This window comes from Brachycentrus maculatus, unplaced genomic scaffold (genome assembly GCF_059751285.1).
Source record: "Brachycentrus maculatus isolate JH-2025_06_01 unplaced genomic scaffold, ASM5975128v1 h1tg000065l, whole genome shotgun sequence".
Taxonomy (NCBI): Eukaryota; Metazoa; Arthropoda; class Insecta; order Trichoptera; family Brachycentridae; genus Brachycentrus; species Brachycentrus maculatus.
The window spans coordinates 1230001-1246041 of NW_028280819.1; the positions used below are offsets into that span (position 1 = coordinate 1230001).

At 32.7% G+C, this 16041-nt stretch overlaps 1 protein-coding gene and 1 long non-coding RNA gene across 2 annotated transcripts in view; one reads left to right on the plus strand and one right to left on the minus strand.

Annotated features, from left to right (window-relative positions):
• LOC148311406 (uncharacterized) overlaps nt 1-16041 on the minus strand; it is a 166133-nt gene that overhangs the window by 145073 nt on the left and 5019 nt on the right. The gene's annotated exons all lie outside the window — the stretch shown is intronic.
• Pxd (Peroxidase) overlaps nt 1-16041 on the plus strand; it is a 112195-nt gene that overhangs the window by 58034 nt on the left and 38120 nt on the right. The window contains exon 2 of the mRNA XM_088256697.1: nt 819-863. The gene's annotated coding sequence lies outside the window, so the exon portion shown is untranslated. The remainder of the gene's footprint in view (nt 1-818; nt 864-16041) is intronic.

Here is a 16041-nt window from a genome sequence, read left to right on the forward strand (position 1 = left end):
TATACCATTGGGTACGTTTAAGGTTAGACGAGTAAAATCACTGGAACGCAAGCAAACACCATGGCAAATCTTTAATTAGAGTTGCAATTTTTAAAACTATGTCTGCCCAGATTTGTGTTGAAAGCTGCATCTATTCGTGAATCAGATATTTCTAAATTGTAAAACGCATTCAACAATTGTATTAATCATTGGAAATTGGTTCACGACTTGCCGCAAGTTTCATAATCGACGGACGTTGATGAATAATATTATCTGTCCACAATAGGACTAAATAATCTTAGTATTGTACTTGCCCGCAGGCTCTACACTTACCGTACTCTCGGTAATGCAAGCCAGCGTCACGCTTTTATTGCCTAAAAACTTGTGAAACTCGTACCTTTGTCGGACGGAAATGCACATTTAATTTATATGACAATTCTGCATGGGTTTTTGCACAAAACTGAGGTATTTAGTACTGCATTCAGCACTTTTTCGATCAGAATATTGAAATCAAACTCTCACGTCTTACTTTTTTTGTTCGACTAAAAATAGGCTTTTAAAATATATTTTAATGATATTTTCAGTGTCAAATTAAAAGAAAAATAATGTTTGAAAATGATGCGGAATAATTATTGAAGTACTCATCATTATTAAAATGTTACATTAGTTTCAATTTTTATTTTTTTATTTGTAATTTTTAAAATCGTTTAAATTTTTTTCAAAGGATATTTTTCGATGTTCTATTATCTTTTCAGCATCCAATAATATATATAAATACTTATATGTATTTTTTTAAAAAAAACGGAATTTTTTATAACTATTTTTTCTTATATTTTCAGGTCACTGATCACCCAAACTTTCAAAACAAGCCTTCAAGAGAAGAGGTAAGATTTATTTTATATTTGAGAATTATATTTTATACTAAAAATAATTGGAATAATGAATAAGTTACTTTTGAATAGAATATGTGAAAAGATGTTGCCGAGAACTAACATATGAAAGAACGTGTCAATTATACGATATATAATATATTATATAATACTACTAGTATCACACCGTTTCCCTATAGGGGTAGGCAGAGAGGACGGAACGCCACACTCTTCTGTTCTGACACACACTCCTCGCTTCCTTGAAATCCACACATTAAGTTTTACATGCCCTTTGATTATCTGGTCATGCCAAGTCAAGTGTTTATAATGTTATGAAACTGATCTTCACACACATATGTATATATATATATATATATATATATATATATATATATATATATATATATATATATATATATATATATATATATATATATATATATATATATAACGTGGTAATATTTTCCTTTTGAAAATTAAGTGTAAATAATATGTAAAGTGGGTGTATAATAATAAAATAAACAATGTGTTGCTTTGTAATTAAAGTTTATTCTTAATTTATCTTTATAATTATTTTATATCTATCTATCTATCTATCTATCTGATTCTGACAGTTAATAATATTATCGGAAGTCTTTTGTTTTATTCTGAGCGACGCATGCGACATCTGGTGGTAGAACTGTTTTGTGTAGGTACTATTTGTAAGTACTTAATAAAATGTATAGGTAGGTACCTAGGTATTTTATTACATCTCCCCCCTTGGGGATGAAAATTCATAGTAAAATTTTCACTCGTCCTCCGGATCATCTTCTTGTAGTGAAGGGACTGGTATAAGTTTAGTGATATGATAAAGTTTATTTTTTTTATTTTTTCCTCCTATCTTTTTTCCTTCTTTTTTTTTTCTTTCTTTTTTTCTTTCTTGTTTTTTTTTTCTTTCTTTCTTTATTTTTTCTTTTTTTCCGTTCTTTTTTTTCTTTCTTTTTTTTGTATTTTTTTTTCTTCTTGACCCTTTTAAAGTAGACACAGTTTTTCTCAATCCATTTGTTTTTTTCTTTTGAATTCCTTCATTTTTATTCAGATCTCTTAAAGTATCTTCTAATATAACCAAATGTACAACTTTTAATTGTTCATCTGCATTTTTATTCGATTCTAAAACTGGGTTCCGGCTTAGACAATCTACTTCTAAATTTTTCTTTCCTGGAGTATATTTTATTTCATCTTTCGTAGAAGTTTTTTCTACTTTATTTTTATTTTCATTTTTCAAGCACTGTTTCTGTGTTATTTGTATGTCTTCATTTTTATTCTGATCTTTTAAAATATCTTCTAATTTAACCAAATTTACAACTTTTAATTGTTCATCTGCATTTTCATTCGATTTTAATACTGGATTCCTGCTTAGACAATCTACTTCTAAATTCTTCTTTCCTGGAGTATATTTTATTTTATATTTTGTAGAAATTTTTTCCACATTATTTTTATTATTAATCTTATCATCCTCCTTTGTTTTAAACCAGCACGTTGCTTCAGGGTGATATCGAGTTCCCTTATTTAAATTTTTACAAATCTTACATGGACTTTTATCTTTAATTTTATCACTAGTTCTTAAATTTCCACGTCTTCTTTGATTATCTTCTAATCGTTTTCTTTGATCATCTTCTAATTTTTCTCTCTCACTCCGAACATATTGTAGTAATTGTTTTAATACATCTAATGTTTCATAATCCATTTCCAATTAACAAAATTGTCGTTTTATAACGTGGTAATATTTTCCTTTTGAAAATTAAGTGTAAATAATATGTAAAGTGGGTGTATAATAATAAAATAAACAATGTGTTGCTTTGTAATTAAAGTTTATTCTTAATTTATCTTTATAATAATTTTATATCTATCTATCTATCTATCTATCTATCTGATTCTGACAGTTCATAATATTATCGGAAGTCTTTTGTTTTATTCTGAGCGACGCATGCGACATCTGGTGGTAGAACTGTTTTGTGTAGGTACTATTTGTAAGTACTTAATAAAATGTATAGGTAGGTACCTAGGTATTTTATTACATATATATATATTTATATATATATATATTATATATATATATATATATATATATATATATATATATATATATATATATATATATATATATATATATATATATAAAGGGTCCGCCAAATAACTTTTTTTTTTCAAAAACAGGGCGCAAAACATCGAGTGTAGCTTCGGCTGTGTGGCACGTAGCGCCGTCCTGTTGAAACCAAATGTTGCCAATATCCTCCTCTTCAATTTTTGTGAACAAAAATCCGTTCAACATGGCCCGATAACGATCGCCATTGACTGTAACGGCCACTCCTTGCTCATTTTCAAAGAAAAATGGCCCAATTATGCCTCTGGACCAAAATCCGCACCAAACAGTGACTCGTTTTGGGTGTACCGGCTTTTCAATGTATGCGTGCGGGTTTTCTGTGCCCCAAATACGACAATTTTGCTTGTTTACATACCCGCCAAGATCAAAATGAGCTTCATCCGAAAAGATGATTTTTTTGGCAAAATCGGCATCTTCTGTAAGTCGATCGCAGGCCCACTCAGCGAAGCGAAAACGCATTGGATGGTCAGTTGGCTTCAACTCCTGAACCAATTGGACTTTGTATGGCGTCATACCAAGGTCTTTATGCAAAATTCGTCTCAATGATGTCTCCGAAATGTTCAATTGTTGAGAACGACGGTGAATTGATGTTGATGGCGCTTCACGCACACTTTCTGCCACAACATCGATATTCTCGGGTGTACGCACTGTTTTTGGCTTTTCACGCTTTGGTTTATCGATGAGGATGCCAGTTTCTTTCACTTTTTTCACAAGATAACGAACATACGGAGCTGACGGTGCTTCTCTTCTTCCAAAAACCGTACGCAATTTTCGCACACATTCTGTAACATTACCATGATTTTCAAAGTAATGTCGCAATATTTCCCAGCGTTGTTCAAGCGTATACACAACCATATTCGCTCAGCGGAAGAATAAAACTAATTATCTGTCAAATCAGACATGAGCTAAGTGTTACCATTCACGAAATAAGCACTAGTTGAAAAAAAAAACTTTAGATGGCGGACCCTATATATATATATATATATATATATATATATATATATATATATATATATATATATATATATATATATATATATATATATATATATATATATATATATATATATATATATATATATAAATATAAATATCCCAGTTCTTTAAAACTTTCAATCTGCATAAAATTACCGCTATTAAACTTAAAGTATAATTTGCTTTTTAACTACATAAATATGACATTTCAAACTACTTTGTGTATTTTGGCAGTCTATAGAACGTTGAAAACCATGCATTATTAAGTCAAAATTTCATATTTTCGAGTTAACGTTTTTTGCCTATACACCCACGATAAATATGTAAATTTTAATATAAGGAGTTTGAAAATTTGAAAAGCGTAACTTCCATATTCTTTATCACCTATGTTGAGATGTAAAAATAATTGGTAATTAATAAAATAAATGAGCAGCATTAAAATATTTTATTGGTTGGAATAATGATTTCTTTATGTGAATAGATTTCCGATATCACGTTTCATAAAAGCGATAATGAAATTAATTAACGTTACACATTCGATCAAAACAACATTCTCAAATATCTTTTATTAGCAAATGTATATTTATTAGATGGATATGTAGGTCCTAAAATGTGTTTTGTATAGCGTGTTGCATTCGGTCGCAGGTGTTGTGTCGAAAATCAGATCAAGGCTGACCTCCATATGGTTGACCGATAATTAATTATAGTGTTTATCTTTCTTTTAAATTTGTTTTAATATGTATCTTGCTTAGTACTCATTTCATACACAATTTCACATCACTGTGTTAAGGCGGACAATCGATGGCCCACAACTTAATTTTCTTTGAAGCCAGGTAACATTTAACGTGATAAAATGTTTGTTTAAAATAAAAGTGATTTTTCCACTTTAATTTTTATTCAATACTACCCTAGACTGCTACCTGAATCGGAGGGCTAATATTAATATAGATGAATATAACACTGCCTTTATAGAATGCAATATCTTATGTACCATTGGCGGGCGGATTTTTTTTTGAGAAGATTTTTTTGCTAAAAACACCGACTTTGAACTGAAAAATAGGTTTTTCTTTGAAATAAATATATGTTTTTGAAAAAAAAATTAAAGGTAAAGTGTTACTCCTCATACATACCCACCGATTATTTTGTCTCTCGACCTGACCAGGCCCAAATTTTTTTCAAATACTTGATCATGCCAAGTTTTTCTCGGTTTTTTCTGCACTGTTTCTAGCTATTTTCGCCTCATCATTTTTTTATACCGTTCTCTCCTCACTCATTCGATTCACTTATCCTTACCATCTCAACACACATTACTTAATTTTATCGATAATGCTTACTTATATTCAACCGTTCCTTATTTGATCGTTTTTCCGTACATTCGTCTGAACGATCGCATTTATGTATTTCAAGAAAAGAAAATTTACGGTGGTATGGACATTTGGAGCGAATAAATAACGAGAGAACGACTAAGAAAATATATGTGGCGAATGTGAGAGGGAAAACAGAACGAGGAAACCGAAAAAGACTTGGCACGATCATATCAATCAGAACCTAAAATCTGGCGGTGTCAAAAGTCTGCGTGATCGGAGGGCATGTATGACTAGATGTATGGATGTGAAGGAGGCGAGGCGTTCTAAAATTTCTGCCTACCCCTGCGAGAAAACGGCGTGGTGGTAGTATTAGTAGTAGTAGAAAAAGGGCGAAGAATGTTTGCAAAGACAGATTGGTTTTTTGTTCCATATTATCTGCCTACCCCTGCGGAGAAGCGGCGTGACGGCAAGTAAGTTAGTCTTAAGTATATAAATGATTTCAATACCCACACGCCCAAATAATTATTTGAATGACCAATGACCAAGTTAGAATTGCACAACCATGATATGACCGAATTATAACCTACGAGGTTTTCTGACGAAACGAAATTACATGTCAATTTGAATAAATTTACTTATATGTAGACTGTACTAATTACTCATTTTGGGCCATGGGTATGCGTTAACTTTTGGTACGATATTAGGTACACGCTATTTTAAAACCTTGCACAAAAAGACCTCATTTATATAAAATAATTTATTTGACACAGAAAATTTGTTATGGATCTGGTTTAAGCATATTTTAAAACAGATATGTGCAATGTATGGAAAGTCCGTTGGCAGATTATTCAAGATAATTTATTATACAATGCACGTTAGAGAGAAAAATTAAAATGCTGTTTTAAGCAAAATATTCAATTAACGTTAAATGTTACCAGGGATTAAAGAGAATTAAGTTGTGGGCTATCGACTATCCCGCCTTTAGTATTCACTTGTTTCCCTCTTTTAAATCATCTTCTCTTCTTCGTCTTATTCCTTATAACTGAGGGTTGTGACCCTTGTGGAAGCAATGATTCTTCTCCAGTTATCCCTTGACTGTGCTTCACGTAGCTCTTCAACCACCGAGGTGCCTGTTGCTGCCTTAACTTGATCGGTCCATCACTTTTCCTCTAGGCTTCCGATCCAGTCATTCCATGCTATCCTCATTGCCACGCGCAACATGTCCAAAGAACTGAAGAATCCGTCGTGTACAGACATTGGCCAGAGTCAAGCCATCCGAATGTAATTCCTGGTGAATGGACTAGTTGGTGCGTCTAGCTGTCCACGGAATTCGGATCATGCGCCTCCAACACCACATTTCGAAAGCGTCAATTTTCTCCTTTATGCTGCCTTTTATGGTCCATGTTTCAGAAGCATAGAGAAAAATGGAGTGGACCAAGCTCCTGACAAGCTTTATCTTGGTGTTACTCACACCCCGGTCTTTCCAGATTTTGTCTAGCTTAGACACGGTACATTTTGTATTTTTGGCGTCTAATCTCTTCTTCGCAAGTTTCATCTGTAAATGTAACATCTATACAACATAAATTGCGTACTGAATTTCTAATAATTAAATAGCTTAAGGTATTCGGTGAAGTTTTTTAAAGAAACTTATGAAATTTCACTGTGGAAGATTCTAATTGAAATGAATATCACCGATTCAGAAATAATATATAAAAGATATTTGAAAAATATCTGACTTGTATAATCCTCAAGTATTTAATTATCTCTCTTTTATACAACATGAATTACATGCTTAATTTGTAATACAGGAATATTTTAAGATATTCACACATTATGATGTATTATATTTAAGGTATTATCTTGATCAATTAATATACAAAGGCTAGGTATATTAATTGATGTCCCAATTTATTTACTAAAACTAAACGTTTAAAAAAATCTGATGTAACACGATTTTCGTTTATTTTCTTAATTTAGAAAAACTAATGCTTGCGAAACCTTGTTCTAAAAACATTAAAAAATGCAACACAATGTATGTAATAAAAAATAGATAGTTTATACCTCATAAGAAAAAAAAGAAATGGCAATAAAAGTCATGTTAGTTTTTTTTGCGAACCACGCGCTGAAGCTCTATTACATCAACGCATAAAAGCACGAAACCTGTTATATTCAATCATGCTATTATTTATTGATTTGGCATCAATATTGTGGAGTTACACGATGATTTGAATATTAAAGCAAAACACTTGTATAAGACCACATTTGTGAGCTCATTAATGTAAACACGACTAGTTTCGAGAACTACAGTTTTTCTCATTAACAGGTGAAAATACTAACAGTTTGTATTTTCTCCTGTGATAAGAACGTTGTTGAAACTAGTCGTGGTTACATTAATTAACTTGAAAAAGTGGCCTTATAAATGTGCTCAATATAAAAAAAAAACATATTTAATACAATAAAATTGAATTTGTTTTAAATAATTAACTTAAAATTTTATTTTTTATAATATTTATTGTTATAAATTATTTTATGTTTAGTATGTTATTTTTATATAATAAAATTATAACTTTTTTGACCACTTTTTTATTTGTACTTTACTCCAACCGGTTTCGGCAAGTTTATTTGCATTTCCAAGACTAATAGTTGTCCGTCTCCGTGGTGTCATGGTTATCGTGTTTAGCTACCGTGCTGGAGATCCCGGGCTCGATTTCCAGAAGGGGGGGTGATATTGATGATTTTTCACTTTAATATTTATTTAATATTACCCTGGACTGGTCCTGAAGCGAAGGAGTGATCACCTTGCCTTCACATAAATAACGATCAAGATAGCACTGTGTGAATACGATGCAGTGTTCTATTCACCATTGGGTGCGGATAAGGGTTAGAAGAAGAAGAATATAATTAAAAAAATATATTGTTTAAATAATCATTTTTTTTAAATTTATATTTCACGAGTGATATTTTTAAAATAAAAATATTTCTTTGTTTTTCTGGTCTTCCACCTCCCAGGAGCAGACCGGAGAATGACAGGACATAAAAAAAGAAGAAGAAGAAGATGACTTTGTTTTTGACCACTTTTTTTATTCGTACTTTTTTCCAACTGGTTTCAGTGAGTTTCGAATAGTTCATTTACAATTTCCAAGACTAATAGTTATACAAAAACATACAATTTTTAATCGTATGTTTTTGTATAACTATTAGTTTGTATGTAATATAGAAATATTGTAATATATTATATAAAGTCAATAACCATTAAAGCGGTTTACAGGTATATAAATTATGTCTCAGCTTGTGAAAGTAAATGGTTGTGTTGACCTCCGTATAGGGTCACTAATTCTTTGAATTTATCTCCGGTAATCGATTTTCACTGACACAGTAAAGGTCGATGTCAGGAGCAATTTAGATCATCTGTATAATGATCTAATGAACGTTAAACTAAGTGAATAATTCTGGTTCTAGCATCTCATAACATCTAGCTACAGCTGCTGTTCTCAAAATGTGTTCGGCGAGGGCTCGACAAGCAGCATAATCAATCTATAATACTGCTAAGAATCTTCTTCTTCTGTACGTGTCATCGACTATCACTTGTGAGAAATAGTCCTTGTCTTGGGCAGTTCTTAACAGCGCCTTGATGGTCCTGATTCCTCTAATCTCGTATATTCCGGAGCCAGGAGATCTGTCTTCTGCCCACACCTTATCGAACCTCTATTGCGTTTTGTGATTAGGTTCAATAGCTCGTACTTCTCTCCTCTCAACACATAATATATAATATAATATTGTATATATTGTGTATAAATATGTTGTAAATTTTCTTTATTATTTTGTTAGAAAGATTGCTGATTAAAAGTATAAATTTACATGCAGATTATATTATTAATATACATATTAATCCGTACATATTTTTTATATGCACATGAAATTTAATCTAGAGTTGAAATATTTCAATAAATAATAAAAATGGCGACGGTACTGATCCCCGTCCAATCTCATATATACCGGAGCCATGATATCTGTTTCTTGCCCATACGTCGTTGACTATATTTTGACTTTAATGGTTACATTCAATAGCTAGTACTTTTCCTCTCTTGCTCGTCTTCTTAGCACATCCTCCAAATAGGACACCTTCCAGACCTTGATATCAGTCAGTAACTGTCTCCCTGCTCTGCTCTTTGGGGCACATTTGCGCTGCTGACCATATCGGTCCATGGAATGTATAGCATTCTGCGATGTATCCATGTTTTGAATTCTTCTAATCGGTTCATTTTTAGTGTCCACAGTTCAACTCCGCATAGAAGTACTGACTAAACAAAACAACTTACCATTCTTTGCGAAAATTTCATACTGAGGCTGCCGTTACGAATATATTTCTCATCTTATAAAAACTATTCGAGAGATCTCTATTCCGCATTTTACTTTAGTTTCTGGGTCGAAATTTTCAACAAGATAAGCTAAGAATAATAACTGCAAAGAAAACAATCATGTCTGATATCAAACAGTTTAAAAAAATCATCTCACGTTTTTTAATAATTCGACAAAGTCATGGTCTGGGTGACGTTGTCCACGAAAGAAGGGCCTACAACCTGAGGATGAAAAGAGCTAACGCCAGTAGTCTACAAAGACGATAAGTTGGGATGTAGCGGGGAAGAAGAAGAAAAATATCTCACGTCTTTCAATAAATCGTAACGCGATATTATTTTTCTCTCGATTAGCATTTTTATGAATTCACGCAAAATGATAGATAAATCATATTTTAACAAGACTTGTATGACGCATTTTTATATGTAGATTATAACTTTCCCCATAAATCATAGATACTGCGTCGTTTTTTTATGAACATCCGTCACACCTATCTTGGTTTCACTAAAATAATATTGAATTTCACTTGCGCGTCAACTTTGAAAAGGTCTTGATGACCTAATCCTGGCTGTAATAATAAAAACAGCTGTACGTATCGATTATTATTATTGTATAATAAGTAAATGATAGTGTTCAAGAATAGCTTGATTGTTATTTACGATTTAATAATTAAATACATCGGTAAATGAAAAAATAATACTGAAAAATAATACGAACACCGAATGACTGTGTTAAAGTATTTTTAGCTCGGACTATTTTATGAAAAAATCTTTCTTATTCAGACCCTGGATTATTCACCCTGCGGAAGACATTTTTATTTAATATAGTAAGAAAAATTAATTCGTTTGCTAGACAATATTTTTTTTAAATGGACAAATGAAAATCACAGAACGTTTTACAGAATGTATACAAAAAATGTTAAAACGTACCGAAAAAAAAAATCACTAGACAAAGCAAAATCTCCAGGAATGCTGTGTTGTGGCACTCTCCATTCCTTGCCACAACACAGCATTCCTCAGTAATTCCTTTACTCTACAAGCGGCTAGACTCTGGAATGAACTACCTCTACACGTAAAAATGCACCTTCTATTTTAACCTTCAAAAAACGCCTGAAACATCATTATCTTACCTTAGAACCCTAACTGTCCATCTCCTCCTCCCCTGACCCCTCCTCTCTTCTTTAAACTTTCTACCTGATTCCCTTTTCCCATGCCTTCCTTACTCTATCGTCATTTTGTTTTTCTATTCATGTTACTCTAATAAATTCTTAATTTGTAATTATGCTCTCTTATGTTTCTTTATTTTTCTTTTTTCTAATCCTTGTCTTAACCTGTTCAAGCATTATCTCCCCACTAATTTCTAACAGATATCAAAAGGTACAAGCCTAGATCGTTCACACTAGTCTGTTTTTTTTGGTTGGTTGGAAGATATTCCTTTATAGCAATAAGCCCGCCAATGTACACATATATTGTACAAAATGTTCAAAATAAAATTCACCAATATTATATGTGTCTCATGAACTACAAAAGTTCCTAGAATATACACCTTCAATGAATGTGTAAAAAAATCATTAGTTCTATTCGCGTGTCTGGCAAACAAATTTAGAAAATAACCTTTGACATTTGTGATGCATGTGGACATAATACAAGATGCTTTCTTCTCGGTCTTCTCAGACGATCAATTAATAACAAAATGTATTTGTTTGCTACCCACACATTCTTTAAAAACCGGTAAGTTCTTTGTTTCAAATCATAAAAAAACCCAGGACCTTCCTTATTTGGAGCGCCTTAAAGCAAAGTGCGAAATTCCGAGAGCTTGGATGAAAGTTTTAATGGTTTTATTTCATGGTACTGAGTCATGACCGGATTGGATTTTTATCACCCGATAAAAGTCGTATATTGAAGATCACGCGGAGAAGAGAAAACAGAAAAGAGAAATATATTGCACGTCCTTATCAAATGTAAGTGCAACATTAAAAATGCGGGTATTTTGTTGAAATAACAATACATAATGGACTGTAAAAATAAATTTTATTAATGGACTATAAAAATCCATTTCGAAATTTGCATTTACCATGTTGGGGGTCCCGAGTTCGATCCCCAGGGGGGTCTAAATAAACATTATTGTTTCTTCACTCCAATCTTCTTCTTCTTCTTAAGCCTTCTGTCCTCCATTGCTGGATAGGGGCCTCTTCCGTATCCTCTCATTTTTTTCGGTCTGTTGCTGCTTGCAGCCAGCTTTTACTACCAAACAGCGGCTTTATCGTCGGACCATCTTTTTTGAGGTCTTCCTCTTTTACTCTCCCAAGGTCTCCATTTTAAAATTTTAGGGGTCCATCTTGTTCACAAAAATGTTGTTTAAAAATGACTCCCTTGTTAGATTTAAAATAACAATTTAAAGTGGATATTTGTTTAAAATCAATTAAAGAGTGTGCGCCAATAAGATTTATACACAGTATATACATGTGTTTTTGCTATATCACGAAAATATTGAAATAAAGCGAAATTTTTAGTAAATTGCTAGTTCACGAGTTTCCTGGTTTGATTCTTAGCCTAGACAACTAAACATGAAAAAAAATAATTACGATACCTCACGAAGAGTTGAATCAACTTTGTGAAATTTAAATTTGATTTTTTATGTAATTTAACTGGTTACTAGTATGTTTACTTAGTGTTGACTTAATTTTACTTAAAATGTTACCTGCGTTTAAAGAAAATTAAGTTGCGGTTTATTGTTATCATTGTTTATTATTTATTTATTTAGTTATTTATTAACTTGGGAATTATACACTTGATACATAAAAAGTATAAAAATAGAAAGATTTACAAAAATAATAGCCAATTAAATAATTATACATAAGTATGGTATATGTTATGAAAATTTTCTTGTATATTAAGGGAGAAATTAGAAGAGAGGGTAAGTGTGTGTGAGTGTATGTGAGGGTGTGTGAGTATGTGAGAGTGTGTGTGTTTGTGTGAACAAATTGTTTCACGAATGCATGTATATTAAGCCTTAAGAACACGCCTTTAGACTTTTGACACCGTTGTAAATATCAGACGTGCAAAAAACTATGTACGCAGTTGACTCTCAATTTCACAAAGCACGATTTTTGTTTATTATCCAAACTCGTTTTCTTCGGACGATATCTTGAATACTTGTGTTGAGATGTTTGCTTACCATAAAAAAAGATGCATCGAGAAAGAAATTCAGTTTACGACATAGTTTACGACATGTGCGATCGACATACTCGCCATTACTTCAGACGTATCTAACATATTTGTAGGTTATCACTCGTGTATGCAATTGAGAGTGAAAACATACATACTACATACTACATATATACTACGTCTTGTTAGATTGGGCGTGCTTAGGTCAGGAGTCGAAATAATCGTCGGGTATGTACATATAAGGAGATGCATGAATGTGGAAGGGGCGAAAATTTATTTTTAAGACAGATTATAAAAATTATTAAAAAACGATAATTTAAATAGCGTTATTTTCGTAAAATACTACTTCAAGGGCGCTTACAAAGACGTGGATTATGATTAAAAATTATAATTAAAAAAATTGTGTGGCGGTCTATTTTCTCTGACTTCCCCTGCGAGGAAGCTGCGTGGCGGTTAGTTAGTTAGTTAGTTAGTTGATTTATTAACTAAGCATTGCGCCGCAGAGAGAATATACATATACATATAATATAATAATTTGGATAATTTGTATAGCCCCGTTTTCGTAAAATACTACCTCAAGGGCGCTTTTAAAGACATGGATAGTAATAATAATAATAATAATAATAATAATAGGATGATGATGATAATGATATACAAAAAATAAATGGATTAAAACGTCGTCAATCGGCCTCGGGCCGTCGAGTCTGGAGCGGGGAAAAGATGAGGCGACAAATTAAAACGCCTTCCTTTTGTCCATGCGCTGGAGAATGGCCAAGGTATTGGGCAGGACGCCTTCCGGAGCGATGGTTGTCACGCTGGAGGGCAGCTCGTTGGGCTCCTCGTCATTGTGGATGGCCAACTTCCAACTTCCAGACTAGCACAGTTCAAACGAGACTTCACGTGTATACGTTCCTTATTTCACTATTCGAACATCTACCATACATGATTTTGCCGCACTGAGAGATCGCATTTCGTCTGCATTCAATCTACTCTCATCCTTTTGCTAACTCAATGCTTCACTTTCGTTCATTAGGCTTAGAAATAGAACTCTGTTGTGCACTGCCAGTTTAGTTTTTCTGATGGGCTTTTATTTGCTGTAACTGATTTAGCTTGAATTTTATAATAAATATTATAGAATAAAATTACATAGTTGTTATTTCCTTCTTTAAAATGCAGTTCCACCAAGAAATGTCAGTACAAATCTATGACTATAAATCTGTATTTTATAAAATATTTTTAGCATAAGCAGAGGATCTATGAGGTTAGTCACATATTACAACAGCTTATATTGGAAATGTCAAGAAGCTATTAGCCTTAGAACCTCCTGACATTTTGCTTGGATGGTTCAATCGCTATGACTTAACAATCAAAAAGGTATATTCAGATTATTCCGCTAAAATATCAATCAAAAGTCGTAAAGGGTTTTCAATAAATATCAAATATTTATTATTCTGGGAAACAGAGATAATGGTGCACTGAAATCAGATGTAGCAAATAGAAATCTATCAGCGAAAGCTGAACAGGAAGTACACAACGGAGTTCAGGTTTCAACCCTTATGTATGGAAGTGAAGCATGGAGTCGGCAAGAGAAGAATATAAGAGAAGGATTTAAGAGAAATGCGATGTCTTAGTACGGCAAAACGATGTATGATCGATGTTCAAATGGTGATTTGGGGAAATAATGCAATGCTGAGATTGTTTGCAGGCAGATTGGTGTGGCGTTCTATTCTCTCTGTCTACTTTCACGGAGAAGCGGCGTGATGGTTAGTTAATTGAAACCAAAATGTAGTTTGTTTTGAATATTGAAAGCATTAACTTTGTGGATCATATTGATATATTATTTCGAGAAATAAAAATACTTTGTGTTCTGATCCACTCACATTTTTATTAACCAACTAATTTCGGCAACAACCCCTCTTCAGAGTTTAAAGTAGTAAATAATATTCAGTAATATTCAGTAATAAATAAACCCTGAAGAAGGCAACAGGTTGTTGCCGAAACTAATTGGTTAATAAAAATGTGAGTGGATCAGAACACAAAGAATTTTTATTTCTCGAAAAAATACAAATTGAGGTTTATTTAAGGAACTAAACATAGAGAACGTACAAGAAATATAAAGTCATTCGAAAATTCTCAATTGTGTAGATGGGAATTACGCTAAGCATAACGAAACTGAAATACGTTCAAATTGAATTTAAGCATATGGGATAGAGAGAGACGTTAATTCACTTATAGTTATCGGCGGGTATATATATGAAGAGATGCATGAATGTGAATTATTTGCAAAGACAAAGTGGTATGGCCTTCTATTCTCTCTGCCTACCCTGCGAAGAAGCGGCGTGACGTTGATTTAGTAAATTTTATAAATTAAACACACACGAACGATGAAAACACATTACTGATGTGAGAAAAAATGCATTAAACTATTGCATATTTACTGCAGAACCGTGGGAAAATCACATAACACAATATGAATAGTTTGTATGCAACATTTACTTGCATTCAGCACCGAACGTAGTATGCCATACAAGCAGTGCACAATACATGCAGTATTTGTCCTTGGACTAGATGCACATTGTATGAATTAATACAACAATTACACTGCTAATAGGCATAAGCAAGCCGTCTTGATTTAAGCTAGAAAATAAACTTTCAGGAAGTGAAAGGATACAATTAAACTAACTAACTAACTAACCATCACGCCGCATCCCGCAGGGGTAGGCAGAGAGAATAGAGCGCCACACCACTCTGTCCTTGCAAACATTCTTCGCCTCTTCCACGTTCATGCATCTCCTCATACATACCCGCCGATTGTTACGACTCCTAACCTGACCACTTTCAAGTATTTAGCACACCTGATCGTGCCATGTTTTTTTCGGTCTTCCTCTGCTTCTTTTCCCACTAACATTCGCCTCATAAATTTGTTTTACCGTTCTTTCCTCACTCATTCGTTCTACATGTCCAAACCATCCCAACACAGACATCTCAACACAGGATACAATAGGCTGAGACTAACCATTGCTGACGTCTTGGAGAAAGAAAACTTTGTCTGGTTTAATTGTATTGTTGGGTAATGTATCCAAAATAAATATCAACAAAATAAATATCAAAATATCAACAAAAAAATCAGTTACACAACATTATAAACATATGAACGTACAATGTTTATTTTATAAATGCTTGTACTAGCCCAATCATTAAATGCAACATTCGCGTAATAAAGATGTACTCGTATATAAGGTAAA